This window comes from Mytilus californianus, unplaced genomic scaffold, assembly GCF_021869535.1.
Source record: "Mytilus californianus isolate M0D057914Y unplaced genomic scaffold, xbMytCali1.0.p SCAF_2, whole genome shotgun sequence".
NCBI lineage: Eukaryota > Metazoa > Mollusca > Bivalvia > Mytilida > Mytilidae > Mytilus > Mytilus californianus.
The window spans coordinates 67,623,901-67,651,150 of NW_026262668.1; the positions used below are offsets into that span (position 1 = coordinate 67,623,901).

Genomic DNA, 27,250 nt, shown 5'->3' on the forward strand with positions numbered 1-27,250 from the left:
TAAGCTGCAATAGTAAGCGTCGGTAGCGTGGCCGAGCGGTCTAAGGCGCTGGTTTAAGGCACCAGTCTCCTCGGAGGCGTGGGTTCGAATCCCACCGCTGCCAAGTGATTTTTTTAAGTAAGTTAGGAATCAATTTATCGATTTTTGCATTTATTGACGAAAATTTTAATGCATAAAAGATTAATACATTGAAGATCTTGTTTTAATCATAGATAGAACACAATTATCATGTTTCATTTACGTATTTCAAATTCTGAACGCTATCTACATGCAGTTAAAAATTCATGACTAGCATTGCAGAAGAATAACTGGTTACACGTATAATACAGGTTTTCACAACTATTCGAAATGCTTTGAAAACAGGAGTAACGGGGGAGAAAAAAACTATGCCCCGGGTGAGGATCGAACTCACGACCTTCAGATCGCTCTGTCATTTGTGATTATGAGACTGACGCGCTTTTTTTTTTTTTTATCTTTATTAAAATAAATCATCGGATATAGTACATGTTAAAACTGATAAAACTAATCAAAAATAAACAACATTAATCAATATGCATACAGTAATAGAAACAATGAGGTTTGTCATCTATATATCATACATTTACAAATCAAATACTAAGACATCATCTGTTTCTTGTACAATTGGATTGTCTTTTAGAAAGTTCTTTTCAAAAACATTGCTCTTGTTATTTTGCTGACATAGGTATACATAAAAATATGTTACATAATGTTTCAATGTATATTGGAACAGTTTGATCAAATTTACATTTTTGTGTCCATTTTTCAGTAAATTTCTTCTCCGAAAGATACAGAACCTAGCTACTGACAATACAAAATTTAAGAAAAGGTCATTCACGCCTTTCATTTTCCATCTGAGTCCATTTAATAATAACATTTCACTCTGTACTAAACTTATTTTATCAGAGTCACAATGTTCAAATATTTTACATAGTAAAGTAGACAAATAGTCATGAAAGTCTTCTAGTTCATCACAGTTTATAAATATATGCATAATATCTTCATTTTCTTTATTACATACATCACACAATTCAGAATCAGACAGCCCAATTTTCTTTAATTTCACATTTGTAAAGACACAGTTATGTATTATTTTATAATCCAACTCTATCATTTTTGAGGGCTTCCAAAACACATTAACATGTTTCCAAATTTTACACAATTCTGCTTCATCTAAAGCATATAATTTTTTCCATATAATTGGCCCAATAGGCTCTTCAATTATGTCTTCTAACAAACATTGATATAACTTTTTAACATTACAAGATTTCAAGTCACAAGGTACATTTTTTATCAATACAGATATATCTATTGTTCTATCCATATTTCTATGGTGTACATTATTGTCAATAGTATTCTTCCATTCCTTTGGTATAATAGATAATAAACAATGATACCTATCAATTACATATTGAATACTTACATAATCACATACATTATCAATCATATCTACAATTGCATTTTTTGGTAAAAACCCAGTCTTAACCTCATAGCAAATATCTTTGATAGTCACAATACCAGCTTGTATGAAATCATACCAAATAATAGTTTTATCATCTAAAACAATTTTTGGATTACAGAACAAAGGTTGATCATATATATTTTCAACAGTTAACTGAAAATCTAACTTACATCCTAGGGAGTACAAAGCTTGACACATTTCTCGATAAACCATAGGAATACATTTTAATTCACAATTTGGTATTTTTGTATATAATATTTCTAATCCTAATTGCATGCCATATATTTTGGATACAAAATATTTGAATGTATCTTTCCATAACACATGATACTGATCATCAATTAGTCTACCTATATATTTCAATCTAAATGCATACATTTTACATTTAATATCAGACAACTGTAATCCACCTTTAACTTTTTCATCAACTATAGAACTATATTTAACTAAATGGGATCTATTATCCCATATAAAATTGACACATAATCTTTTAATTTCTACATATGCCCACTCTGGCATAGATGTAACAAATAATGCGTACCAAAATCTTGACAACATTAATGTATTTACAACAGTGACTCTACCTTGTAAAGTCAGTTGTCTCTGTAACCACATGTTCAAAAGACTTCTTACTTTCTTTATTTTATTTTTCCAATTCATGTCATCACACAGTGATTTGTTAGGACCAACATAAACCCCAAGTAACTGAATAGCATCTTTACAAATTTGTAAGCCAAATTGCTCTTTTTCTACATCTGATAACTTTCCATTACCAACACATAAAATTTCTGACTTCTGTTTATTAATTTTAGATCCAGTAGCCTTACTGTATAAATCAAATTCTTTAAAAACTTCTGGTATAGATTCTTTATTACATAAAGATAATGTAGTGTCATCTGCATGCTGATAAATTAATCCCTCTTTTTCACAGTTAGGGACTTTTATACCTTTGATTTTGTCATTTTTAACAATTCTACAATGTAAAGGTTCAGCAGCAAGAACATATAACAATGCACTTATTGGACAACCTTGTCTAATTCCATTTTCAATATGAAAATATTTAGTCAAAAAACCGTTACATTTTACAGCACTATTAATACCATTATAAAATATTTCAATCCATTTTACAAATCTATCACCAAATCCAAATTTTCTTAACATTTGTAACAAATATTTATGACTCACTCTGTCAAATGCTTTTTCCTGATCTATTTTCATTATATACCCTTCAAGTTCATCTTTTTCAATAAGTTCTATAATATCTCTTACATTAGCAATATTATTTGAAATATCTCTACCAATGATACAACATGTTTGATCATTAGATACAATCTTAGGTAATACTACCTTAAATCTATTTGCCATTATCCTGGCTAATATTTTATAATCAACCTGTAGTAATGAAATAGGTCTATAATTTTTTAAAGACTTTTTATCACCTTTCTTTTTATATATAAGACTAATCACTCCACATTTCATAGATCTACCTAAAACACCTTCTTTTTCGATTACATTAAACAAATCAAATAATACATGTCTGAGTTCATTATAAAATTGACAGTAAAACTCAACTGTAAGTCCATCAGATCCTGGACTTTTATTTTTTGACATTTGATTTATTGCTTTACAAATTTCTTCGTGTGAAATATCAGAATCACAAAAATTACAATCATTATCATCTATTTTTGTATCTACACTATCTAACAATTCTGACATTTTATCATTATCTGTATCTACACATGAGTACAATTCTTTATAAAATTTATATTGTAAATCTAAAATACCTTCAGTAGCATAAACTGATTCATTACTGTCATCTAGTAATTCTTTTATAGAATTATTCTCTTGTTTATATTTTTCCAGATTTAAAAAATACTTTGTATTTTTATCTGACTCAACAGCCCAAATAGCTTTTGATCTGAGTACTGCACCTCTACATTTTTCTAATTCATATGCTGACAATTCAAGTTTCAAACTTTCTAACTTAGCTACATCAATATCTACACCACAAGCAGCCTTTTCACATAAAATATTAATCTGCCTTTCTAATCTATAATAATCTCTTCTGTTTTCTTTTGCCATTTTAGAAGAAAAAATTTGGGAATATCTCTTTATTTTATATTTAAGATTATCCCACCAAATCATTAAATCTTTATTATACAATTCATTTTCTTTTTCATCAGATATAATTTCTTTTACTCTCCTTACATATTCTTCATTATATAATAATGTATTATTGAGGACCCACAATCCAGGACCTCTTTCAATATTACTACAGTTAAAATTCATAATTACAAATGAATGATCACTTAAACTAGTAGTATTATAATATACATTCTGAACATAAGAAGATAACTGTTTATTTACAAGGAAATAATCGATTCTGCTTTGTTGTAATTCTCCATTACAAATTCTTTTCCATGAAAATATTCTAGAACTTTTATTTCTAGTACGCCATACATCATACAAATTGTTATTTTCAATCAAGTCACTTATTCTTTTACATGGTTCATCTATAACATGATTGCTTTTACCACCTCTGTCTAACATAGACAGAGAAGTATTAAAATCCCCACCAATTATTAAGTTATTTAACTTTTCCGTATACTGTTTAACAAAGTTAAAAAAGATAACTCTTTCAACAATTACATTTGGAGCATACAATGAAATTACATTAAACAATTGTCCATCTTCTTCATATGTTATATGAATAAATCTGCCATCACAGTCTTTATATACACATTTTATCTTATTTTTAAGATAATTATTCACTAAAACAGCCACACCCCTTCTACCATGTGAACTGTTACTACAATATATATCACCTTCATATAAGTGTTTTACACTATTTACATAAGCATCATCCCAGAAAGTTTCTTGTAACAATACCATACTAAATTTTCTATCATGAATAATACTTATAAAATTCTCAAAATTGACTACATTCTTTAAACCATTACAATTAAAAGAACAAATTACCACCATTGCAAAAAGAAAAACAATCTTACATATGAACTTATCCATTTTATCTTTTTGTACTGTCAACCACATTTCTTACATTTTTACCACTCAAATTAGGAGCAACTTTGAAACTAGATCTCCTTTCAAGTCTCCTCTGTTTTTTCTTAATTTTTCTGGCCATTTTGGCACTTATAAATTTACTTGTGGTGTCATTTTCACCATCAGAACAGACAAAAGACTCATTTGCATTTGCACCTTCCATGGTGACCTCTTCGTCACCAAAGAAGGTGATTTCATCGTCAGAGCAACACTGCTCAATTTCAATTTCATTTTCACTCTCCCCAGTGACAATATTGTCCCCAGGAGGAGCGTCATTAATGGCTATTTTTAACTTTTTGCCATCAGAAAAATCTTTGTCTGAATTGATGTTTTCATTACCATCTTTAACGTTATCTAGATTCAATATTTCATCCTCTGTTACCTCATTGTTACTTTCTGTATCACTGTCCATCTTTCTCTTTCTGTTTTCCTCCTGAAGGTGGCTTTCTTGTTTATTAAGCTGCACCACATTAACTTCTATCGGAACAGTTGCTATAGAATCAGCATCACCAACAGATACAGTTTTCTCTGACCAAACATCAGAAATATCTTCGTCTTTATTTTCACCTGGTATCTTTATTATAATATCCGGATCATTTTCGTTATTCTGTTTGTCGCAAGTACAACGATCGGGATTTTCTCGGCATGTGTCACATGTACACACACATGGATATTTACGACAGTCTTGACAAGGACAAACACACGGATCACTTTTACAAAAAGCGCAAGTACATATACATGGGTACTTTTCACATTTGAAGCAGGCGCATATACACTCTTTTTTCCCGCAAATGTTACATTTGCACATGCAAAAATAGAAACCACAGACATCACAGTTCTTCTTCTTTTTATGTGTCGGAGGTTGATCTCTTCTTGTATCGGAGCTACTTCCACACACGCATAACAACGGTAAATTATGACAATATGTACATTTAATAGCTTTACATTGTCTCTTTGAATGTCCATATTCGCCACACCCGTGGCAAATAAAGTACGGACACTGTTTACGCATATGCTCCGGTGACAAACACTCAGAGCAGACCTTCATCTGGTTGTTGTGTACAACACGAAAATATTTCGTATCTGAGCCAACTTTGAAAGGCATTGTCCATGGCAAAGCGAACATACCTTGTGGAAATTTGCATCTCATAAATCTAGTCCCGTCTGCTACTTGCGTTCCAGGTATTGCTCGTCTGTATATAGGAGAAACAATTTTAACCCCTTTTGATACTAATTTACTTTTTATATCTTCATCAGGAATAAACGATGGAAGTTTCATAATAGAAACAACGGTAATATCCGAATGTAACATACTGACTTGATATTCATTATTTGCAATATCAATTCCTTCTTGCACTAGATTGAAAGCAGTCTGCTTACTATCTAATGTTATATCATAAGACATGGCATCATTTTTGACAACAGCTAACACTGAGTTTAATCCAGTGATTGTTTCTACATCTTCGATTACTATTCTTTCACCAATAACATCTGTACGAATTCTTTCAATTCTCACGGTACAATCTCTCTGATACGACTTTTCATCAAGAACATAATTTTGCTTTTGATTATATCCATTCCCAGAACCACGACTACCATTTCTTTGAGATAGACTCGATTTTTTACTATTTTGCTCCATTCCGCCGGAAATTCCGAAAAATTACAAGCAAGCACAGCCCAAATTTGTAAACAAACACTCGAGTGCTCCAAAACGACCCCCCTTTTCCACACGAATGAATCGCCGGATTAGGGGGAAATACAGTTTATAATCACTGTTTCTCTACTTAGAACAATATAGTTTTGTCAATAAATCATAAATAAATCCTTACTGTAATTATCGAATCATAATATCCTGTTGAAACACAGAATTATCCACCGGAGAAATTATGACACTTCCATCCTAGGGCTGCGCTCAATTCCAACGCTCTGTCATTTGTGATTATGAGACTGACGCGCTACCTACTGCGCTACCGAGGCCGTGGTTCTAAAACTTCAATTTAAGGTGTAAATACTTCATAACATTACCATTAACATTGTAGTTACTTGTCAAGGTGAGTGTAGGGCAAAAAGAAACATCTTTTTCTTAAAGGAAACATATTTCAAAACATAATGAGCTGTGTTGGTTGTTCATTTTTATAGTTCTTTAGTTTTTGAAATACTTTTTATGGTTTTGGGTTTTTTCCCCCCATTTCTTTTTTCTCCAGGAGCCAATTAAGTATATAGTGATGACAGAAAACTCTTTTAAAAAAATATGCTGCGGAAACTATTTGTTGTTAGCGAAAAAACGTTTTGCACGTGCATTAATCACGTTTCAGTGAGCACAGTTAGCATTGAAGCCGTTATAATTTCAACGATTTTCGCGCGGTCAAAATGTACTATAGTCTAATTCATCCAATTTGAAATAGTGAAAACCGCCCTCCTGTATGACGTTACTTGTGAGTACTAATATCAAATTCTAAGCCAAATTAAGTCCATGTTACCATATATAGTCAAATCATAGATAACTCTGTTAAGATAGAGAAGCGAAATGATAGAATTTAATATGCATTGTGCTAGATATCAATAGTATTAGGACAGAATAATAATTTAATTTTGGAAAGAGAAAAAAAACATGTTGCTACGTAACATTTCGTATTTTATGCCTGTAAGACATATTTTGTCAGTTGTAAATAATGTAAACGAATGATACCTTGATTAAGCTGCAATAGTAAGCGTCGGTAGCGTGGCCGAGCGGTCTAAGGCGCTGGTTTAAGGCACCAGTCTCCTCGGAGGCGTGGGTTCGAATCCCACCGCTGCCAAGTGATTTTTTTAAGTAAGTTAGGAATCAATTTATCGATTTTTGCATTTATTGACGAAAATTTTAATGCATAAAAGATTAATACATTGAAGATCTTGTTTTAATCATAGATAGAACACAATTATCATGTTTCATTTACGTATTTCAAATTCTGAACGCTATCTACATGCAGTTAAAAATTCATGACTAGCATTGCAGAAGAATAACTGGTTACACGTATAATACAGGTTTTCACAACTATTCGAAATGCTTTGAAAACAGGAGTAACGGGGGATAAAAAAACTATGCCCCGGGTGAGGATCGAACTCACGACCTTCAGATCGCTCTGTCATTTGTGATTATGAGACTGACGCGCTACCTACTGCGCTACCGAGGCCATGGTTCTAAAACTTCAATTTAAGGTGTAAATACTTCATAACATTACCATTAACATTGTAGTTACTTGTCAAGGTGAGTGTAGGGCAAAAAGAAACATCTTTTTCTTAAAGGAAACATATTTCAAAACATAATGAGCTGTGTTGGTTGTTCATTTTTATAGTTCTTTAGTTTTTGAAATACTTTTTATGGTTTTGGGTTTTTTCCCCCCATTTCTTTTTTCTCCAGGAGCCAATTAAGTATATAGTGATGACAGAAAACTCTTTTAAAAAAATATGCTGCGGAAACTATTTGTTGTTAGCGAAAAAACGTTTTGCACGTGCATTAATCACGTTTCAGTGAGCACAGTTAGCATTGAAGCCGTTATAATTTCAACGATTTTCGCGCGGTCAAAATGTACTATAGTCTAATTCATCCAATTTGAAATAGTGAAAACCGCCCTCCTGTATGACGTTACTTGTGAGTACTAATATCAAATTCTAAGCCAAATTAAGTCCATGTTACCATATATAGTCAAATCATAGATAACTCTGTTAAGATAGAGAAGCGAAATGATAGAATTTAATATGCATTGTGCTAGATATCAATAGTATTAGGACAGAATAATAATTTAATTTTGGAAAGAGAAAAAAAACATGTTGCTACGTAACATTTCGTATTTTATGCCTGTAAGACATATTTTGTCAGTTGTAAATAATGTAAACGAATGATACCTTGATTAAGCTGCAATAGTAAGCGTCGGTAGCGTGGCCGAGCGGTCTAAGGCGCTGGTTTAAGGCACCAGTCTCCTCGGAGGCGTGGGTTCGAATCCCACCGCTGCCAAGTGATTTTTTTAAGTAAGTTAGGAATCAATTTATCGATTTTTGCATTTATTGACGAAAATTTTAATGCATAAAAGATTAATACATTGAAGATCTTGTTTTAATCATAGATAGAACACAATTATCATGTTTCATTTACGTATTTCAAATTCTGAACGCTATCTACATGCAGTTAAAAATTCATGACTAGCATTGCAGAAGAATAACTGGTTACACGTATAATACAGGTTTTCACAACTATTCGAAATGCTTTGAAAACAGGAGTAACGGGGGATAAAAAAACTATGCCCCGGGTGAGGATCGAACTCACGACCTTCAGATCGCTCTGTCATTTGTGATTATGAGACTGACGCGCTACCTACTGCGCTACCGAGGCCATGGTTCTAAAACTTCAATTTAAGGTGTAAATACTTCATAACATTACCATTAACATTGTAGTTACTTGTCAAGGTGAGTGTAGGGCAAAAAGAAACATCTTTTTCTTAAAGGAAACATATTTCAAAACATAATGAGCTGTGTTGGTTGTTCATTTTTATAGTTCTTTAGTTTTTGAAATACTTTTTATGGTTTTGGGTTTTTTCCCCCCATTTCTTTTTTCTCCAGGAGCCAATTAAGTATATAGTGATGACAGAAAACTCTTTTAAAAAAATATGCTGCGGAAACTATTTGTTGTTAGCGAAAAAACGTTTTGCACGTGCATTAATCACGTTTCAGTGAGCACAGTTAGCATTGAAGCCGTTATAATTTCAACGATTTTCGCGCGGTCAAAATGTACTATAGTCTAATTCATCCAATTTGAAATAGTGAAAACCGCCCTCCTGTATGACGTTACTTGTGAGTACTAATATCAAATTCTAAGCCAAATTAAGTCCATGTTACCATATATAGTCAAATCATAGATAACTCTGTTAAGATAGAGAAGCGAAATGATAGAATTTAATATGCATTGTGCTAGATATCAATAGTATTAGGACAGAATAATAATTTAATTTTGGAAAGAGAAAAAAAACATGTTGCTACGTAACATTTCGTATTTTATGCCTGTAAGACATATTTTGTCAGTTGTAAATAATGTAAACGAATGATACCTTGATTAAGCTGCAATAGTAAGCGTCGGTAGCGTGGCCGAGCGGTCTAAGGCGCTGGTTTAAGGCACCAGTCTCCTCGGAGGCGTGGGTTCGAATCCCACCGCTGCCAAGTGATTTTTTTAAGTAAGTTAGGAATCAATTTATCGATTTTTGCATTTATTGACGAAAATTTTAATGCATAAAAGATTAATACATTGAAGATCTTGTTTTAATCATAGATAGAACACAATTATCATGTTTCATTTACGTATTTCAAATTCTGAACGCTATCTACATGCAGTTAAAAATTCATGACTAGCATTGCAGAAGAATAACTGGTTACACGTATAATACAGGTTTTCACAACTATTCGAAATGCTTTGAAAACAGGAGTAACGGGGGAGAAAAAAACTATGCCCCGGGTGAGGATCGAACTCACGACCTTCAGATCGCTCTGTCATTTGTGATTATGAGACTGACGCGCTACCTACTGCGCTACCGAGGCCATGGTTCTAAAACTTCAATTTAAGGTGTAAATACTTCATAACATTACCATTAACATTGTAGTTACTTGTCAAGGTGAGTGTAGGGCAAAAAGAAACATCTTTTTCTTAAAGGAAACATATTTCAAAACATAATGAGCTGTGTTGGTTGTTCATTTTTATAGTTCTTTAGTTTTTGAAATACTTTTTATGGTTTTGGGTTTTTTCCCCCCATTTCTTTTTTCTCCAGGAGCCAATTAAGTATATAGTGATGACAGAAAACTCTTTTAAAAAAATATGCTGCGGAAACTATTTGTTGTTAGCGAAAAAACGTTTTGCACGTGCATTAATCACGTTTCAGTGAGCACAGTTAGCATTGAAGCCGTTATAATTTCAACGATTTTCGCGCGGTCAAAATGTACTATAGTCTAATTCATCCAATTTGAAATAGTGAAAACCGCCCTCCTGTATGACGTTACTTGTGAGTACTAATATCAAATTCTAAGCCAAATTAAGTCCATGTTACCATATATAGTCAAATCATAGATAACTCTGTTAAGATAGAGAAGCGAAATGATAGAATTTAATATGCATTGTGCTAGATATCAATAGTATTAGGACAGAATAATAATTTAATTTTGGAAAGAGAAAAAAAACATGTTGCTACGTAACATTTCGTATTTTATGCCTGTAAGACATATTTTGTCAGTTGTAAATAATGTAAACGAATGATACCTTGATTAAGCTGCAATAGTAAGCGTCGGTAGCGTGGCCGAGCGGTCTAAGGCGCTGGTTTAAGGCACCAGTCTCCTCGGAGGCGTGGGTTCGAATCCCACCGCTGCCAAGTGATTTTTTTAAGTAAGTTAGGAATCAATTTATCGATTTTTGCATTTATTGACGAAAATTTTAATGCATAAAAGATTAATACATTGAAGATCTTGTTTTAATCATAGATAGAACACAATTATCATGTTTCATTTACGTATTTCAAATTCTGAACGCTATCTACATGCAGTTAAAAATTCATGACTAGCATTGCAGAAGAATAACTGGTTACACGTATAATACAGGTTTTCACAACTATTCGAAATGCTTTGAAAACAGGAGTAACGGGGGATAAAAAAACTATGCCCCGGGTGAGGATCGAACTCACGACCTTCAGATCGCTCTGTCATTTGTGATTATGAGACTGACGCGCTACCTACTGCGCTACCGAGGCCATGGTTCTAAAACTTCAATTTAAGGTGTAAATACTTCATAACATTACCATTAACATTGTAGTTACTTGTCAAGGTGAGTGTAGGGCAAAAAGAAACATCTTTTTCTTAAAGGAAACATATTTCAAAACATAATGAGCTGTGTTGGTTGTTCATTTTTATAGTTCTTTAGTTTTTGAAATACTTTTTATGGTTTTGGGTTTTTTCCCCCCATTTCTTTTTTCTCCAGGAGCCAATTAAGTATATAGTGATGACAGAAAACTCTTTTAAAAAAATATGCTGCGGAAACTATTTGTTGTTAGCGAAAAAACGTTTTGCACGTGCATTAATCACGTTTCAGTGAGCACAGTTAGCATTGAAGCCGTTATAATTTCAACGATTTTCGCGCGGTCAAAATGTACTATAGTCTAATTCATCCAATTTGAAATAGTGAAAACCGCCCTCCTGTATGACGTTACTTGTGAGTACTAATATCAAATTCTAAGCCAAATTAAGTCCATGTTACCATATATAGTCAAATCATAGATAACTCTGTTAAGATAGAGAAGCGAAATGATAGAATTTAATATGCATTGTGCTAGATATCAATAGTATTAGGACAGAATAATAATTTAATTTTGGAAAGAGAAAAAAAACATGTTGCTACGTAACATTTCGTATTTTATGCCTGTAAGACATATTTTGTCAGTTGTAAATAATGTAAACGAATGATACCTTGATTAAGCTGCAATAGTAAGCGTCGGTAGCGTGGCCGAGCGGTCTAAGGCGCTGGTTTAAGGCACCAGTCTCCTCGGAGGCGTGGGTTCGAATCCCACCGCTGCCAAGTGATTTTTTTAAGTAAGTTAGGAATCAATTTATCGATTTTTGCATTTATTGACGAAAATTTTAATGCATAAAAGATTAATACATTGAAGATCTTGTTTTAATCATAGATAGAACACAATTATCATGTTTCATTTACGTATTTCAAATTCTGAACGCTATCTACATGCAGTTAAAAATTCATGACTAGCATTGCAGAAGAATAACTGGTTACACGTATAATACAGGTTTTCACAACTATTCGAAATGCTTTGAAAACAGGAGTAACGGGGGATAAAAAAACTATGCCCCGGGTGAGGATCGAACTCACGACCTTCAGATCGCTCTGTCATTTGTGATTATGAGACTGACGCGCTACCTACTGCGCTACCGAGGCCATGGTTCTAAAACTTCAATTTAAGGTGTAAATACTTCATAACATTACCATTAACATTGTAGTTACTTGTCAAGGTGAGTGTAGGGCAAAAAGAAACATCTTTTTCTTAAAGGAAACATATTTCAAAACATAATGAGCTGTGTTGGTTGTTCATTTTTATAGTTCTTTAGTTTTTGAAATACTTTTTATGGTTTTGGGTTTTTTCCCCCCATTTCTTTTTTCTCCAGGAGCCAATTAAGTATATAGTGATGACAGAAAACTCTTTTAAAAAAATATGCTGCGGAAACTATTTGTTGTTAGCGAAAAAACGTTTTGCACGTGCATTAATCACGTTTCAGTGAGCACAGTTAGCATTGAAGCCGTTATAATTTCAACGATTTTCGCGCGGTCAAAATGTACTATAGTCTAATTCATCCAATTTGAAATAGTGAAAACCGCCCTCCTGTATGACGTTACTTGTGAGTACTAATATCAAATTCTAAGCCAAATTAAGTCCATGTTACCATATATAGTCAAATCATAGATAACTCTGTTAAGATAGAGAAGCGAAATGATAGAATTTAATATGCATTGTGCTAGATATCAATAGTATTAGGACAGAATAATAATTTAATTTTGGAAAGAGAAAAAAAACATGTTGCTACGTAACATTTCGTATTTTATGCCTGTAAGACATATTTTGTCAGTTGTAAATAATGTAAACGAATGATACCTTGATTAAGCTGCAATAGTAAGCGTCGGTAGCGTGGCCGAGCGGTCTAAGGCGCTGGTTTAAGGCACCAGTCTCCTCGGAGGCGTGGGTTCGAATCCCACCGCTGCCAAGTGATTTTTTTAAGTAAGTTAGGAATCAATTTATCGATTTTTGCATTTATTGACGAAAATTTTAATGCATAAAAGATTAATACATTGAAGATCTTGTTTTAATCATAGATAGAACACAATTATCATGTTTCATTTACGTATTTCAAATTCTGAACGCTATCTACATGCAGTTAAAAATTCATGACTAGCATTGCAGAAGAATAACTGGTTACACGTATAATACAGGTTTTCACAACTATTCGAAATGCTTTGAAAACAGGAGTAACGGGGGAGAAAAAAACTATGCCCCAGGTGAGGATCGAACTCACGACCTTCAGATCGCTCTGTCATTTGTGATTATGAGACTGACGCGCTACCTACTGCGCTACCGAGGCCATGGTTCTAAAACTTCAATTTAAGGTGTAAATACTTCATAACATTACCATTAACATTGTAGTTACTTGTCAAGGTGAGTGTAGGGCAAAAAGAAACATCTTTTTCTTAAAGGAAACATATTTCAAAACATAATGAGCTGTGTTGGTTGTTCATTTTTATAGTTCTTTAGTTTTTGAAATACTTTTTATGGTTTTGGGTTTTTTCCCCCCATTTCTTTTTTCTCCAGGAGCCAATTAAGTATATAGTGATGACAGAAAACTCTTTTAAAAAAATATGCTGCGGAAACTATTTGTTGTTAGCGAAAAAACGTTTTGCACGTGCATTAATCACGTTTCAGTGAGCACAGTTAGCATTGAAGCCGTTATAATTTCAACGATTTTCGCGCGGTCAAAATGTACTATAGTCTAATTCATCCAATTTGAAATAGTGAAAACCGCCCTCCTGTATGACGTTACTTGTGAGTACTAATATCAAATTCTAAGCCAAATTAAGTCCATGTTACCATATATAGTCAAATCATAGATAACTCTGTTAAGATAGAGAAGCGAAATGATAGAATTTAATATGCATTGTGCTAGATATCAATAGTATTAGGACAGAATAATAATTTAATTTTGGAAAGAGAAAAAAAACATGTTGCTACGTAACATTTCGTATTTTATGCCTGTAAGACATATTTTGTCAGTTGTAAATAATGTAAACGAATGATACCTTGATTAAGCTGCAATAGTAAGCGTCGGTAGCGTGGCCGAGCGGTCTAAGGCGCTGGTTTAAGGCACCAGTCTCCTCGGAGGCGTGGGTTCGAATCCCACCGCTGCCAAGTGATTTTTTTAAGTAAGTTAGGAATCAATTTATCGATTTTTGCATTTATTGACGAAAATTTTAATGCATAAAAGATTAATACATTGAAGATCTTGTTTTAATCATAGATAGAACACAATTATCATGTTTCATTTACGTATTTCAAATTCTGAACGCTATCTACATGCAGTTAAAAATTCATGACTAGCATTGCAGAAGAATAACTGGTTACACGTATAATACAGGTTTTCACAACTATTCGAAATGCTTTGAAAACAGGAGTAACGGGGGAGAAAAAAACTATGCCCCGGGTGAGGATCGAACTCACGACCTTCAGATCGCTCTGTCATTTGTGATTATGAGACTGACGCGCTACCTACTGCGCTACCGAGGCCATGGTTCTAAAACTTCAATTTAAGGTGTAAATACTTCATAACATTACCATTAACATTGTAGTTACTTGTCAAGGTGAGTGTAGGGCAAAAAGAAACATCTTTTTCTTAAAGGAAACATATTTCAAAACATAATGAGCTGTGTTGGTTGTTCATTTTTATAGTTCTTTAGTTTTTGAAATACTTTTTATGGTTTTGGGTTTTTTCCCCCCATTTCTTTTTTCTCCAGGAGCCAATTAAGTATATAGTGATGACAGAAAACTCTTTTAAAAAAATATGCTGCGGAAACTATTTGTTGTTAGCGAAAAAACGTTTTGCACGTGCATTAATCACGTTTCAGTGAGCACAGTTAGCATTGAAGCCGTTATAATTTCAACGATTTTCGCGCGGTCAAAATGTACTATAGTCTAATTCATCCAATTTGAAATAGTGAAAACCGCCCTCCTGTATGACGTTACTTGTGAGTACTAATATCAAATTCTAAGCCAAATTAAGTCCATGTTACCATATATAGTCAAATCATAGATAACTCTGTTAAGATAGAGAAGCGAAATGATAGAATTTAATATGCATTGTGCTAGATATCAATAGTATTAGGACAGAATAATAATTTAATTTTGGAAAGAGAAAAAAAACATGTTGCTACGTAACATTTCGTATTTTATGCCTGTAAGACATATTTTGTCAGTTGTAAATAATGTAAACGAATGATACCTTGATTAAGCTGCAATAGTAAGCGTCGGTAGCGTGGCCGAGCGGTCTAAGGCGCTGGTTTAAGGCACCAGTCTCCTCGGAGGCGTGGGTTCGAATCCCACCGCTGCCAAGTGATTTTTTTAAGTAAGTTAGGAATCAATTTATCGATTTTTGCATTTATTGACGAAAATTTTAATGCATAAAAGATTAATACATTGAAGATCTTGTTTTAATCATAGATAGAACACAATTATCATGTTTCATTTACGTATTTCAAATTCTGAACGCTATCTACATGCAGTTAAAAATTCATGACTAGCATTGCAGAAGAATAACTGGTTACACGTATAATACAGGTTTTCACAACTATTCGAAATGCTTTGAAAACAGGAGTAACGGGGGAGAAAAAAACTATGCCCCGGGTGAGGATCGAACTCACGACCTTCAGATCGCTCTGTCATTTGTGATTATGAGACTGACGCGCTACCTACTGCGCTACCGAGGCCATGGTTCTAAAACTTCAATTTAAGGTGTAAATACTTCATAACATTACCATTAACATTGTAGTTACTTGTCAAGGTGAGTGTAGGGCAAAAAGAAACATCTTTTTCTTAAAGGAAACATATTTCAAAACATAATGAGCTGTGTTGGTTGTTCATTTTTATAGTTCTTTAGTTTTTGAAATACTTTTTATGGTTTTGGGTTTTTTCCCCCCATTTCTTTTTTCTCCAGGAGCCAATTAAGTATATAGTGATGACAGAAAACTCTTTTAAAAAAATATGCTGCGGAAACTATTTGTTGTTAGCGAAAAAACGTTTTGCACGTGCATTAATCACGTTTCAGTGAGCACAGTTAGCATTGAAGCCGTTATAATTTCAACGATTTTCGCGCGGTCAAAATGTACTATAGTCTAATTCATCCAATTTGAAATAGTGAAAACCGCCCTCCTGTATGACGTTACTTGTGAGTACTAATATCAAATTCTAAGCCAAATTAAGTCCATGTTACCATATATAGTCAAATCATAGATAACTCTGTTAAGATAGAGAAGCGAAATGATAGAATTTAATATGCATTGTGCTAGATATCAATAGTATTAGGACAGAATAATAATTTAATTTTGGAAAGAGAAAAAAAACATGTTGCTACGTAACATTTCGTATTTTATGCCTGTAAGACATATTTTGTCAGTTGTAAATAATGTAAACGAATGATACCTTGATTAAGCTGCAATAGTAAGCGTCGGTAGCGTGGCCGAGCGGTCTAAGGCGCTGGTTTAAGGCACCAGTCTCCTCGGAGGCGTGGGTTCGAATCCCACCGCTGCCAAGTGATTTTTTTAAGTAAGTTAGGAATCAATTTATCGATTTTTGCATTTATTGACGAAAATTTTAATGCATAAAAGATTAATACATTGAAGATCTTGTTTTAATCATAGATAGAACACAATTATCATGTTTCATTTACGTATTTCAAATTCTGAACGCTATCTACATGCAGTTAAAAATTCATGACTAGCATTGCAGAAGAATAACTGGTTACACGTATAATACAGGTTTTCACAACTATTCGAAATGCTTTGAAAACAGGAGTAACGGGGGATAAAAAAACTATGCCCCGGGTGAGGATCGAACTCACGACCTTCAGATCGCTCTGTCATTTGTGATTATGAGACTGACGCGCTACCTACTGCGCTACCGAGGCCATGGTTCTAAAACTTCAATTTAAGGTGTAAATACTTCATAACATTACCATTAACATTGTAGTTACTTGTCAAGGTGAGTGTAGGGCAAAAAGAAACATCTTTTTCTTAAAGGAAACATATTTCAAAACATAATGAGCTGTGTTGGTTGTTCATTTTTATAGTTCTTTAGTTTTTGAAATACTTTTTATGGTTTTGGGTTTTTTCCCCCCATTTCTTTTTTCTCCAGGAGCCAATTAAGTATATAGTGATGACAGAAAACTCTTTTAAAAAAATATGCTGCGGAAACTATTTGTTGTTAGCGAAAAAACGTTTTGCACGTGCATTAATCACGTTTCAGTGAGCACAGTTAGCATTGAAGCCGTTATAATTTCAACGATTTTCGCGCGGTCAAAATGTACTATAGTCTAATTCATCCAATTTGAAATAGTGAAAACCGCCCTCCTGTATGACGTTACTTGTGAGTACTAATATCAAATTCTAAGCCAAATTAAGTCCATGTTACCATATATAGTCAAATCATAGATAACTCTGTTAAGATAGAGAAGCGAAATGATAGAATTTAATATGCATTGTGCTAGATATCAATAGTATTAGGACAGAATAATAATTTAATTTTGGAAAGAGAAAAAAAACATGTTGCTACGTAACATTTCGTATTTTATGCCTGTAAGACATATTTTGTCAGTTGTAAATAATGTAAACGAATGATACCTTGATTAAGCTGCAATAGTAAGCGTCGGTAGCGTGGCCGAGCGGTCTAAGGCGCTGGTTTAAGGCACCAGTCTCCTCGGAGGCGTGGGTTCGAATCCCACCGCTGCCAAGTGATTTTTTTAAGTAAGTTAGGAATCAATTTATCGATTTTTGCATTTATTGACGAAAATTTTAATGCATAAAAGATTAATACATTGAAGATCTTGTTTTAATCATAGATAGAACACAATTATCATGTTTCATTTACGTATTTCAAATTCTGAACGCTATCTACATGCAGTTAAAAATTCATGACTAGCATTGCAGAAGAATAACTGGTTACACGTATAATACAGGTTTTCACAACTATTCGAAATGCTTTGAAAACAGGAGTAACGGGGGATAAAAAAACTATGCCCCGGGTGAGGATCGAACTCACGACCTTCAGATCGCTCTGTCATTTGTGATTATGAGACTGACGCGCTACCTACTGCGCTACCGAGGCCATGGTTCTAAAATTTCAATTTAAGGTGTAAATACTTCATAACATTACCATTAACATTGTAGTTACTTGTCAAGGTGAGTGTAGGGCAAAAAGAAACATCTTTTTCTTAAAGGAAACATATTTCAAAACATAATGAGCTGTGTTGGTTGTTCATTTTTATAGTTCTTTAGTTTTTGAAATACTTTTTATGGTTTTGGGTTTTTTCCCCCCATTTCTTTTTTCTCCAGGAGCCAATTAAGTATATAGTGATGACAGAAAACTCTTTTAAAAAAATATGCTGCGGAAACTATTTGTTGTTAGCGAAAAAACGTTTTGCACGTGCATTAATCACGTTTCAGTGAGCACAGTTAGCATTGAAGCCGTTATAATTTCAACGATTTTCGCGCGGTCAAAATGTACTATAGTCTAATTCATCCAATTTGAAATAGTGAAAACCGCCCTCCTGTATGACGTTACTTGTGAGTACTAATATCAAATTCTAAGCCAAATTAAGTCCATGTTACCATATATAGTCAAATCATAGATAACTCTGTTAAGATAGAGAAGCGAAATGATAGAATTTAATATGCATTGTGCTAGATATCAATAGTATTAGGACAGAATAATAATTTAATTTTGGAAAGAGAAAAAAAACATGTTGCTACGTAACATTTCGTATTTTATGCCTGTAAGACATATTTTGTCAGTTGTAAATAATGTAAACGAATGATACCTTGATTAAGCTGCAATAGTAAGCGTCGGTAGCGTGGCCGAGCGGTCTAAGGCGCTGGTTTAAGGCACCAGTCTCCTCGGAGGCGTGGGTTCGAATCCCACCGCTGCCAAGTGATTTTTTTAAGTAAGTTAGGAATCAATTTATCGATTTTTGCATTTATTGACGAAAATTTTAATGCATAAAAGATTAATACATTGAAGATCTTGTTTTAATCATAGATAGAACACAATTATCATGTTTCATTTACGTATTTCAAATTCTGAACGCTATCTACATGCAGTTAAAAATTCATGACTAGCATTGCAGAAGAATAACTGGTTACACGTATAATACAGGTTTTCACAACTATTCGAAATGCTTTGAAAACAGGAGTAACGGGGGAGAAAAAAACTATGCCCCGGGTGAGGATCGAACTCACGACCTTCAGATCGCTCTGTCATTTGTGATTATGAGACTGACGCGCTACCTACTGCGCTACCGAGGCCATGGTTCTAAAACTTCAATTTAAGGTGTAAATACTTCATAACATTACCATTAACATTGTAGTTACTTGTCAAGGTGAGTGTAGGGCAAAAAGAAACATCTTTTTCTTAAAGGAAACATATTTCAAAACATAATGAGCTGTGTTGGTTGTTCATTTTTATAGTTCTTTAGTTTTTGAAATACTTTTTATGGTTTTGGGTTTTTTCCCCCCATTTCTTTTTTCTCCAGGAGCCAATTAAGTATATAGTGATGACAGAAAACTCTTTTAAAAAAATATGCTGCGGAAACTATTTGTTGTTAGCGAAAAAACGTTTTGCACGTGCATTAATCACGTTTCAGTGAGCACAGTTAGCATTGAAGCCGTTATAATTTCAACGATTTTCGCGCGGTCAAAATGTACTATAGTCTAATTCATCCAATTTGAAATAGTGAAAACCGCCCTCCTGTATGACGTTACTTGTGAGTACTAATATCAAATTCTAAGCCAAATTAAGTCCATGTTACCATATATAGTCAAATCATAGATAACTCTGTTAAGATAGAGAAGCGAAATGATAGAATTTAATATGCATTGTGCTAGATATCAATAGTATTAGGACAGAATAATAATTTAATTTTGGAAAGAGAAAAAAAACATGTTGCTACGTAACATTTCGTATTTTATGCCTGTAAGACATATTTTGTCAGTTGTAAATAATGTAAACGAATGATACCTTGATTAAGCTGCAATAGTAAGCGTCGGTAGCGTGGCCGAGCGGTCTAAGGCGCTGGTTTAAGGCACCAGTCTCCTCGGAGGCGTGGGTTCGAATCCCACCGCTGCCAAGTGATTTTTTTAAGTAAGTTAGGAATCAATTTATCGATTTTTGCATTTATTGACGAAAATTTTAATGCATAAAAGATTAATACATTGAAGATCTTGTTTTAATCATAGATAGAACACAATTATCATGTTTCATTTACGTATTTCAAATTCTGAACGCTATCTACATGCAGTTAAAAATTCATGACTAGCATTGCAGAAGAATAACTGGTTACACGTATAATACAGGTTTTCACAACTATTCGAAATGCTTTGAAAACAGGAGTAACGGGGGATAAAAAAACTATGCCCCGGGTGAGGATCGAACTCACGACCTTCAGATCGCTCTGTCATTTGTGATTATGAGACTGACGCGCTACCTACTGCGCTACCGAGGCCATGGTTCTAAAACTTCAATTTAAGGTGTAAATACTTCATAACATTACCATTAACATTGTAGTTACTTGTCAAGGTGAGTGTAGGGCAAAAAGAAACATCTTTTTCTTAAAGGAAACATATTTCAAAACATAATGAGCTGTGTTGGTTGTTCATTTTTATAGTTCTTTAGTTTTTGAAATACTTTTTATGGTTTTGGGTTTTTTCCCCCCATTTCTTTTTTCTCCAGGAGCCAATTAAGTATATAGTGATGACAGAAAACTCTTTTAAAAAAATATGCTGCGGAAACTATTTGTTGTTAGCGAAAAAACGTTTTGCACGTGCATTAATCACGTTTCAGTGAGCACAGTTAGCATTGAAGCCGTTATAATTTCAACGATTTTCGCGCGGTCAAAATGTACTATAGTCTAATTCATCCAATTTGAAATAGTGAAAACCGCCCTCCTGTATGACGTTACTTGTGAGTACTAATATCAAATTCTAAGCCAAATTAAGTCCATGTTACCATATATAGTCAAATCATAGATAACTCTGTTAAGATAGAGAAGCGAAATGATAGAATTTAATATGCATTGTGCTAGATATCAATAGTATTAGGACAGAATAATAATTTAATTTTGGAAAGAGAAAAAAAACATGTTGCTACGTAACATTTCGTATTTTATGCCTGTAAGACATATTTTGTCAGTTGTAAATAATGTAAACGAATGATACCTTGATTAAGCTGCAATAGTAAGCGTCGGTAGCGTGGCCGAGCGGTCTAAGGCGCTGGTTTAAGGCACCAGTCTCCTCGGAGGCGTGTGTTCGAATCCCACCGCTGCCAAGTGATTTTTTTAAGTAAGTTAGGAATCAATTTATCGATTTTTGCATTTATTGACGAAAATTTTAATGCATAAAAGATTAATACATTGAAGATCTTGTTTTAATCATAGATAGAACACAATTATCATGTTTCATTTACGTATTTCAAATTCTGAACGCTATCTACATGCAGTTAAAAATTCATGACTAGCATTGCAGAAGAATAACTGGTTACACGTATAATACAGGTTTTCACAACTATTCGAAATGCTTTGAAAACAGGAGTAACGGGGGAGAAAAAAACTATGCCCCGGGTGAGGATCGAACTCACGACCTTCAGATCGCTCTGTCATTTGTGATTATGAGACTGACGCGCTACCTACTGCGCTACCGAGGCCATGGTTCTAAAACTTCAATTTAAGGTGTAAATACTTCATAACATTACCATTAACATTGTAGTTACTTGTCAAGGTGAGTGTAGGGCAAAAAGAAACATCTTTTTCTTAAAGGAAACATATTTCAAAACATAATGAGCTGTGTTGGTTGTTCATTTTTATAGTTCTTTAGTTTTTGAAATACTTTTTATGGTTTTGGGTTTTTTCCCCCCATTTCTTTTTTCTCCAGGAGCCAATTAAGTATATAGTGATGACAGAAAACTCTTTTAAAAAAATATGCTGCGGAAACTATTTGTTGTTAGCGAAAAAACGTTTTGCACGTGCATTAATCACGTTTCAGTGAGCACAGTTAGCATTGAAGCCGTTATAATTTCAACGATTTTCGCGCGGTCAAAATGTACTATAGTCTAATTCATCCAATTTGAAATAGTGAAAACCGCCCTCCTGTATGACGTTACTTGTGAGTACTAATATCAAATTCTAAGCCAAATTAAGTCCATGTTACCATATATAGTCAAATCATAGATAACTCTGTTAAGATAGAGAAGCGAAATGATAGAATTTAATATGCATTGTGCTAGATATCAATAGTATTAGGACAGAATAATAATTTAATTTTGGAAAGAGAAAAAAAACATGTTGCTACGTAACATTTCGTATTTTATGCCTGTAAGACATATTTTGTCAGTTGTAAATAATGTAAACGAATGATACCTTGATTAAGCTGCAATAGTAAGCGTCGGTAGCGTGGCCGAGCGGTCTAAGGCGCTGGTTTAAGGCACCAGTCTCCTCGGAGGCGTGGGTTCGAATCCCACCGCTGCCAAGTGATTTTTTTAAGTAAGTTAGGAATCAATTTATCGATTTTTGCATTTATTGACGAAAATTTTAATGCATAAAAGATTAATACATTGAAGATCTTGTTTTAATCATAGATAGAACACAATTATCATGTTTCATTTACGTATTTCAAATTCTGAACGCTATCTACATGCAGTTAAAAATTCATGACTAGCATTGCAGAAGAATAACTGGTTACACGTATAATACAGGTTTTCACAACTATTCGAAATGCTTTGAAAACAGGAGTAACGGGGGAGAAAAAAACTATGCCCCGGGTGAGGATCGAACTCACGACCTTCAGATCGCTCTGTCATTTGTGATTATGAGACTGACGCGCTACCTACTGCGCTACCGAGGCCATGGTTCTAAAACTTCAATTTAAGGTGTAAATACTTCATAACATTACCATTAACATTGTAGTTACTTGTCAAGGTGAGTGTAGGGCAAAAAGAAACATCTTTTTCTTAAAGGAAACATATTTCAAAACATAATGAGCTGTGTTGGTTGTTCATTTTTATAGTTCTTTAGTTTTTGAAATACTTTTTATGGTTTTGGGTTTTTTCCCCCCATTTCTTTTTTCTCCAGGAGCCAATTAAGTATATAGTGATGACAGAAAACTCTTTTAAAAAAATATGCTGCGGAAACTATTTGTTGTTAGCGAAAAAACGTTTTGCACGTGCATTAATCACGTTTCAGTGAGCACAGTTAGCATTGAAGCCGTTATAATTTCAACGATTTTCGCGCGGTCAAAATGTACTATAGTCTAATTCATCCAATTTGAAATAGTGAAAACCGCCCTCCTGTATGACGTTACTTGTGAGTACTAATATCAAATTCTAAGCCAAATTAAGTCCATGTTACCATATATAGTCAAATCATAGATAACTCTGTTAAGATAGAGAAGCGAAATGATAGAATTTAATATGCATTGTGCTAGATATCAATAGTATTAGGACAGAATAATAATTTAATTTTGGAAAGAGAAAAAAAACATGTTGCTACGTAACATTTCGTATTTTATGCCTGTAAGACATATTTTGTCAGTTGTAAATAATGTAAACGAATGATACCTTGATTAAGCTGCAATAGTAAGCGTCGGTAGCGTGGCCGAGCGGTCTAAGGCGCTGGTTTAAGGCACCAGTCTCCTCGGAGGCGTGGGTTCGAATCCCACCGCTGCCAAGTGATTTTTTTAAGTAAGTTAGGAATCAATTTATCGATTTTTGCATTTATTGACGAAAATTTTAATGCATAAAAGATTAATACATTGAAGATCTTGTTTTAATCATAGATAGAACACAATTATCATGTTTCATTTACGTATTTCAAATTCTGAACGCTATCTACATGCAGTTAAAAATTCATGACTAGCATTGCAGAAGAATAACTGGTTACACGTATAATACAGGTTTTCACAACTATTCGAAATGCTTTGAAAACAGGAGTAACGGGGGAGAAAAAAACTATGCCCCGGGTGAGGATCGAACTCACGACCTTCAGATCGCTCTGTCATTTGTGATTATGAGACTGACGCGCTACCTACTGCGCTACCGAGGCCATGGTTCTAAAACTTCAATTTAAGGTGTAAATACTTCATAACATTACCATTAACATTGTAGTTACTTGTCAAGGTGAGTGTAGGGCAAAAAGAAACATCTTTTTCTTAAAGGAAACATATTTCAAAACATAATGAGCTGTGTTGGTTGTTCATTTTTATAGTTCTTTAGTTTTTGAAATACTTTTTATGGTTTTGGGTTTTTTCCCCCCATTTCTTTTTTCTCCAGGAGCCAATTAAGTATATAGTGATGACAGAAAACTCTTTTAAAAAAATATGCTGCGGAAACTATTTGTTGTTAGCGAAAAAACGTTTTGCACGTGCATTAATCACGTTTCAGTGAGCACAGTTAGCATTGAAGCCGTTATAATTTCAACGATTTTCGCGCGGTCAAAATGTACTATAGTCTAATTCATCCAATTTGAAATAGTGAAAACCGCCCTCCTGTATGACGTTACTTGTGAGTACTAATATCAAATTCTAAGCCAAATTAAGTCCATGTTACCATATATAGTCAAATCATAGATAACTCTGTTAAGATAGAGAAGCGAAATGATAGAATTTAATATGCATTGTGCTAGATATCAATAGTATTAGGACAGAATAATAATTTAATTTTGGAAAGAGAAAAAAAACATGTTGCTACGTAACATTTCGTATTTTATGCCTGTAAGACATATTTTGTCAGTTGTAAATAATGTAAACGAATGATACCTTGATTAAGCTGCAATAGTAAGCGTCGGTAGCGTGGCCGAGCGGTCTAAGGCGCTGGTTTAAGGCACCAGTCTCCTCGGAGGCGTGGGTTCGAATCCCACCGCTGCCAAGTGATTTTTTTAAGTAAGTTAGGAATCAATTTATCGATTTTTGCATTTATTGACGAAAATTTTAATGCATAAAAGATTAATACATTGAAGATCTTGTTTTAATCATAGATAGAACACAATTATCATGTTTCATTTACGTATTTCAAATTCTGAACGCTATCTACATGCAGTTAAAAATTCATGACTAGCATTGCAGAAGAATAACTGGTTACACGTATAATACAGGTTTTCACAACTATTCGAAATGCTTTGAAAACAGGAGTAACGGGGGAGAAAAAAACTATGCCCCGGGTGAGGATCGAACTCACGACCTTCAGATCGCTCTGTCATTTGTGATTATGAGACTGACGCGCTACCTACTGCGCTACCGAGGCCATGGTTCTAAAACTTCAATTTAAGGTGTAAATACTTCATAACATTACCATTAACATTGTAGTTACTTGTCAAGGTGAGTGTAGGGCAAAAAGAAACATCTTTTTCTTAAAGGAAACATATTTCAAAACATAATGAGCTGTGTTGGTTGTTCATTTTTATAGTTCTTTAGTTTTTGAAATACTTTTTATGGTTTTGGGTTTTTTCCCCCCATTTCTTTTTTCTCCAGGAGCCAATTAAGTATATAGTGATGACAGAAAACTCTTTTAAAAAAATATGCTGCGGAAACTATTTGTTGTTAGCGAAAAAACGTTTTGCACGTGCATTAATCACGTTTCAGTGAGCACAGTTAGCATTGAAGCCGTTATAATTTCAACGATTTTCGCGCGGTCAAAATGTACTATAGTCTAATTCATCCAATTTGAAATAGTGAAAACCGCCCTCCTGTATGACGTTACTTGTGAGTACTAATATCAAATTCTAAGCCAAATTAAGTCCATGTTACCATATATAGTCAAATCATAGATAACTCTGTTAAGATAGAGAAGCGAAATGATAGAATTTAATATGCATTGTGCTAGATATCAATAGTATTAGGACAGAATAATAATTTAATTTTGGAAAGAGAAAAAAAACATGTTGCTACGTAACATTTCGTATTTTATGCCTGTAAGACATATTTTGTCAGTTGTAAATAATGTAAACGAATGATACCTTGATTAAGCTGCAATAGTAAGCGTCGGTAGCGTGGCCGAGCGGTCTAAGGCGCTGGTTTAAGGCACCAGTCTCCTCGGAGGCGTGGGTTCGAATCCCACCGCTGCCAAGTGATTTTTTTAAGTAAGTTAGGAATCAATTTATCGATTTTTGCATTTATTGACGAAAATTTTAATGCATAAAAGATTAATACATTGAAGATCTTGTTTTAATCATAGATAGAACACAATTATCATGTTTCATTTACGTATTTCAAATTCTGAACGCTATCTACATGCAGTTAAAAATTCATGACTAGCATTGCAGAAGAATAACTGGTTACACGTATAATACAGGTTTTCACAACTATTCGAAATGCTTTGAAAACAGGAGTAACGGGGGAGAAAAAAACTATGCCCCGGGTGAGGATCGAACTCACGACCTTCAGATCGCTCTGTCATTTGTGATTATGAGACTGACGCGCTACCTACTGCGCTACCGAGGCCATGGTTCTAAAACTTCAATTTAAGGTGTAAATACTTCATAACATTACCATTAACATTGTAGTTACTTGTCAAGGTGAGTGTAGGGCAAAAAGAAACATCTTTTTCTTAAAGGAAACATATTTCAAAACATAATGAGCTGTGTTGGTTGTTCATTTTTATAGTTCTTTAGTTTTTGAAATACTTTTTATGGTTTTGGGTTTTTTCCCCCCATTTCTTTTTTCTCCAGGAGCCAATTAAGTATATAGTGATGACAGAAAACTCTTTTAAAAAAATATGCTGCGGAAACTATTTGTTGTTAGCGAAAAAACGTTTTGCACGTGCATTAATCACGTTTCAGTGAGCACAGTTAGCATTGAAGCCGTTATAATTTCAACGATTTTCGCGCGGTCAAAATGTACTA

At 33.9% G+C, this 27,250-nt stretch overlaps 35 non-coding genes across 35 annotated transcripts; 18 read left to right on the forward strand and 17 right to left on the reverse strand.

Annotated features, from left to right (window-relative positions):
• Window positions 1-21: 21 nt before the first annotated feature.
• Window positions 22-103, forward strand: Trnal-aag (transfer RNA leucine (anticodon AAG)). The gene has a single exon. It is a non-coding gene; the product is annotated as a tRNA-Leu (tRNA).
• A 7,153-nt stretch (window positions 104-7,256) lies between these two features.
• On the forward strand, window positions 7,257-7,338 carry Trnal-aag (transfer RNA leucine (anticodon AAG)). Its single transcript has one exon. It is a non-coding gene; the product is annotated as a tRNA-Leu (tRNA).
• Window positions 7,339-7,622: 284 nt separating this feature from the next.
• On the reverse strand, window positions 7,623-7,713 carry Trnam-cau (transfer RNA methionine (anticodon CAU)). Its single transcript is given in 2 exon segments — window positions 7,623-7,658; window positions 7,677-7,713. It is a non-coding gene; the product is annotated as a tRNA-Met (tRNA).
• Window positions 7,714-8,452: 739 nt separating this feature from the next.
• Window positions 8,453-8,534, forward strand: Trnal-aag (transfer RNA leucine (anticodon AAG)). The gene has a single exon. It is a non-coding gene; the product is annotated as a tRNA-Leu (tRNA).
• A 284-nt stretch (window positions 8,535-8,818) lies between these two features.
• Window positions 8,819-8,909, reverse strand: Trnam-cau (transfer RNA methionine (anticodon CAU)). The gene is given in 2 exon segments: window positions 8,819-8,854; window positions 8,873-8,909. It is a non-coding gene; the product is annotated as a tRNA-Met (tRNA).
• A 739-nt stretch (window positions 8,910-9,648) lies between these two features.
• Trnal-aag (transfer RNA leucine (anticodon AAG)) lies at window positions 9,649-9,730 on the forward strand. Its single transcript has one exon. It is a non-coding gene; the product is annotated as a tRNA-Leu (tRNA).
• A 284-nt stretch (window positions 9,731-10,014) lies between these two features.
• On the reverse strand, window positions 10,015-10,105 carry Trnam-cau (transfer RNA methionine (anticodon CAU)). The gene is given in 2 exon segments: window positions 10,015-10,050; window positions 10,069-10,105. It is a non-coding gene; the product is annotated as a tRNA-Met (tRNA).
• A 739-nt stretch (window positions 10,106-10,844) lies between these two features.
• On the forward strand, window positions 10,845-10,926 carry Trnal-aag (transfer RNA leucine (anticodon AAG)). Its single transcript has one exon. It is a non-coding gene; the product is annotated as a tRNA-Leu (tRNA).
• A 284-nt stretch (window positions 10,927-11,210) lies between these two features.
• Trnam-cau (transfer RNA methionine (anticodon CAU)) lies at window positions 11,211-11,301 on the reverse strand. The gene is given in 2 exon segments: window positions 11,211-11,246; window positions 11,265-11,301. It is a non-coding gene; the product is annotated as a tRNA-Met (tRNA).
• A 739-nt stretch (window positions 11,302-12,040) lies between these two features.
• Trnal-aag (transfer RNA leucine (anticodon AAG)) lies at window positions 12,041-12,122 on the forward strand. The gene has a single exon. It is a non-coding gene; the product is annotated as a tRNA-Leu (tRNA).
• Window positions 12,123-12,406: 284 nt separating this feature from the next.
• On the reverse strand, window positions 12,407-12,497 carry Trnam-cau (transfer RNA methionine (anticodon CAU)). The gene is given in 2 exon segments: window positions 12,407-12,442; window positions 12,461-12,497. It is a non-coding gene; the product is annotated as a tRNA-Met (tRNA).
• A 739-nt stretch (window positions 12,498-13,236) lies between these two features.
• Trnal-aag (transfer RNA leucine (anticodon AAG)) lies at window positions 13,237-13,318 on the forward strand. The gene has a single exon. It is a non-coding gene; the product is annotated as a tRNA-Leu (tRNA).
• Window positions 13,319-13,602: 284 nt separating this feature from the next.
• Window positions 13,603-13,693, reverse strand: Trnam-cau (transfer RNA methionine (anticodon CAU)). Its single transcript is given in 2 exon segments — window positions 13,603-13,638; window positions 13,657-13,693. It is a non-coding gene; the product is annotated as a tRNA-Met (tRNA).
• A 739-nt stretch (window positions 13,694-14,432) lies between these two features.
• On the forward strand, window positions 14,433-14,514 carry Trnal-aag (transfer RNA leucine (anticodon AAG)). Its single transcript has one exon. It is a non-coding gene; the product is annotated as a tRNA-Leu (tRNA).
• A 284-nt stretch (window positions 14,515-14,798) lies between these two features.
• On the reverse strand, window positions 14,799-14,889 carry Trnam-cau (transfer RNA methionine (anticodon CAU)). The gene is given in 2 exon segments: window positions 14,799-14,834; window positions 14,853-14,889. It is a non-coding gene; the product is annotated as a tRNA-Met (tRNA).
• A 739-nt stretch (window positions 14,890-15,628) lies between these two features.
• Trnal-aag (transfer RNA leucine (anticodon AAG)) lies at window positions 15,629-15,710 on the forward strand. The gene has a single exon. It is a non-coding gene; the product is annotated as a tRNA-Leu (tRNA).
• Window positions 15,711-15,994: 284 nt separating this feature from the next.
• Window positions 15,995-16,085, reverse strand: Trnam-cau (transfer RNA methionine (anticodon CAU)). Its single transcript is given in 2 exon segments — window positions 15,995-16,030; window positions 16,049-16,085. It is a non-coding gene; the product is annotated as a tRNA-Met (tRNA).
• Window positions 16,086-16,824: 739 nt separating this feature from the next.
• On the forward strand, window positions 16,825-16,906 carry Trnal-aag (transfer RNA leucine (anticodon AAG)). Its single transcript has one exon. It is a non-coding gene; the product is annotated as a tRNA-Leu (tRNA).
• Window positions 16,907-17,190: 284 nt separating this feature from the next.
• Window positions 17,191-17,281, reverse strand: Trnam-cau (transfer RNA methionine (anticodon CAU)). Its single transcript is given in 2 exon segments — window positions 17,191-17,226; window positions 17,245-17,281. It is a non-coding gene; the product is annotated as a tRNA-Met (tRNA).
• A 739-nt stretch (window positions 17,282-18,020) lies between these two features.
• Window positions 18,021-18,102, forward strand: Trnal-aag (transfer RNA leucine (anticodon AAG)). The gene has a single exon. It is a non-coding gene; the product is annotated as a tRNA-Leu (tRNA).
• Window positions 18,103-18,386: 284 nt separating this feature from the next.
• On the reverse strand, window positions 18,387-18,477 carry Trnam-cau (transfer RNA methionine (anticodon CAU)). Its single transcript is given in 2 exon segments — window positions 18,387-18,422; window positions 18,441-18,477. It is a non-coding gene; the product is annotated as a tRNA-Met (tRNA).
• A 739-nt stretch (window positions 18,478-19,216) lies between these two features.
• On the forward strand, window positions 19,217-19,298 carry Trnal-aag (transfer RNA leucine (anticodon AAG)). Its single transcript has one exon. It is a non-coding gene; the product is annotated as a tRNA-Leu (tRNA).
• A 284-nt stretch (window positions 19,299-19,582) lies between these two features.
• Window positions 19,583-19,673, reverse strand: Trnam-cau (transfer RNA methionine (anticodon CAU)). The gene is given in 2 exon segments: window positions 19,583-19,618; window positions 19,637-19,673. It is a non-coding gene; the product is annotated as a tRNA-Met (tRNA).
• Window positions 19,674-20,412: 739 nt separating this feature from the next.
• Trnal-aag (transfer RNA leucine (anticodon AAG)) lies at window positions 20,413-20,494 on the forward strand. The gene has a single exon. It is a non-coding gene; the product is annotated as a tRNA-Leu (tRNA).
• A 284-nt stretch (window positions 20,495-20,778) lies between these two features.
• Window positions 20,779-20,869, reverse strand: Trnam-cau (transfer RNA methionine (anticodon CAU)). The gene is given in 2 exon segments: window positions 20,779-20,814; window positions 20,833-20,869. It is a non-coding gene; the product is annotated as a tRNA-Met (tRNA).
• A 739-nt stretch (window positions 20,870-21,608) lies between these two features.
• Trnal-aag (transfer RNA leucine (anticodon AAG)) lies at window positions 21,609-21,690 on the forward strand. The gene has a single exon. It is a non-coding gene; the product is annotated as a tRNA-Leu (tRNA).
• A 284-nt stretch (window positions 21,691-21,974) lies between these two features.
• On the reverse strand, window positions 21,975-22,065 carry Trnam-cau (transfer RNA methionine (anticodon CAU)). The gene is given in 2 exon segments: window positions 21,975-22,010; window positions 22,029-22,065. It is a non-coding gene; the product is annotated as a tRNA-Met (tRNA).
• A 739-nt stretch (window positions 22,066-22,804) lies between these two features.
• Trnal-aag (transfer RNA leucine (anticodon AAG)) lies at window positions 22,805-22,886 on the forward strand. The gene has a single exon. It is a non-coding gene; the product is annotated as a tRNA-Leu (tRNA).
• Window positions 22,887-23,170: 284 nt separating this feature from the next.
• Trnam-cau (transfer RNA methionine (anticodon CAU)) lies at window positions 23,171-23,261 on the reverse strand. The gene is given in 2 exon segments: window positions 23,171-23,206; window positions 23,225-23,261. It is a non-coding gene; the product is annotated as a tRNA-Met (tRNA).
• Window positions 23,262-24,000: 739 nt separating this feature from the next.
• On the forward strand, window positions 24,001-24,082 carry Trnal-aag (transfer RNA leucine (anticodon AAG)). The gene has a single exon. It is a non-coding gene; the product is annotated as a tRNA-Leu (tRNA).
• Window positions 24,083-24,366: 284 nt separating this feature from the next.
• Trnam-cau (transfer RNA methionine (anticodon CAU)) lies at window positions 24,367-24,457 on the reverse strand. The gene is given in 2 exon segments: window positions 24,367-24,402; window positions 24,421-24,457. It is a non-coding gene; the product is annotated as a tRNA-Met (tRNA).
• A 739-nt stretch (window positions 24,458-25,196) lies between these two features.
• Window positions 25,197-25,278, forward strand: Trnal-aag (transfer RNA leucine (anticodon AAG)). Its single transcript has one exon. It is a non-coding gene; the product is annotated as a tRNA-Leu (tRNA).
• A 284-nt stretch (window positions 25,279-25,562) lies between these two features.
• Trnam-cau (transfer RNA methionine (anticodon CAU)) lies at window positions 25,563-25,653 on the reverse strand. Its single transcript is given in 2 exon segments — window positions 25,563-25,598; window positions 25,617-25,653. It is a non-coding gene; the product is annotated as a tRNA-Met (tRNA).
• A 739-nt stretch (window positions 25,654-26,392) lies between these two features.
• Window positions 26,393-26,474, forward strand: Trnal-aag (transfer RNA leucine (anticodon AAG)). Its single transcript has one exon. It is a non-coding gene; the product is annotated as a tRNA-Leu (tRNA).
• A 284-nt stretch (window positions 26,475-26,758) lies between these two features.
• Window positions 26,759-26,849, reverse strand: Trnam-cau (transfer RNA methionine (anticodon CAU)). Its single transcript is given in 2 exon segments — window positions 26,759-26,794; window positions 26,813-26,849. It is a non-coding gene; the product is annotated as a tRNA-Met (tRNA).
• Window positions 26,850-27,250: the final 401 nt, after the last annotated feature.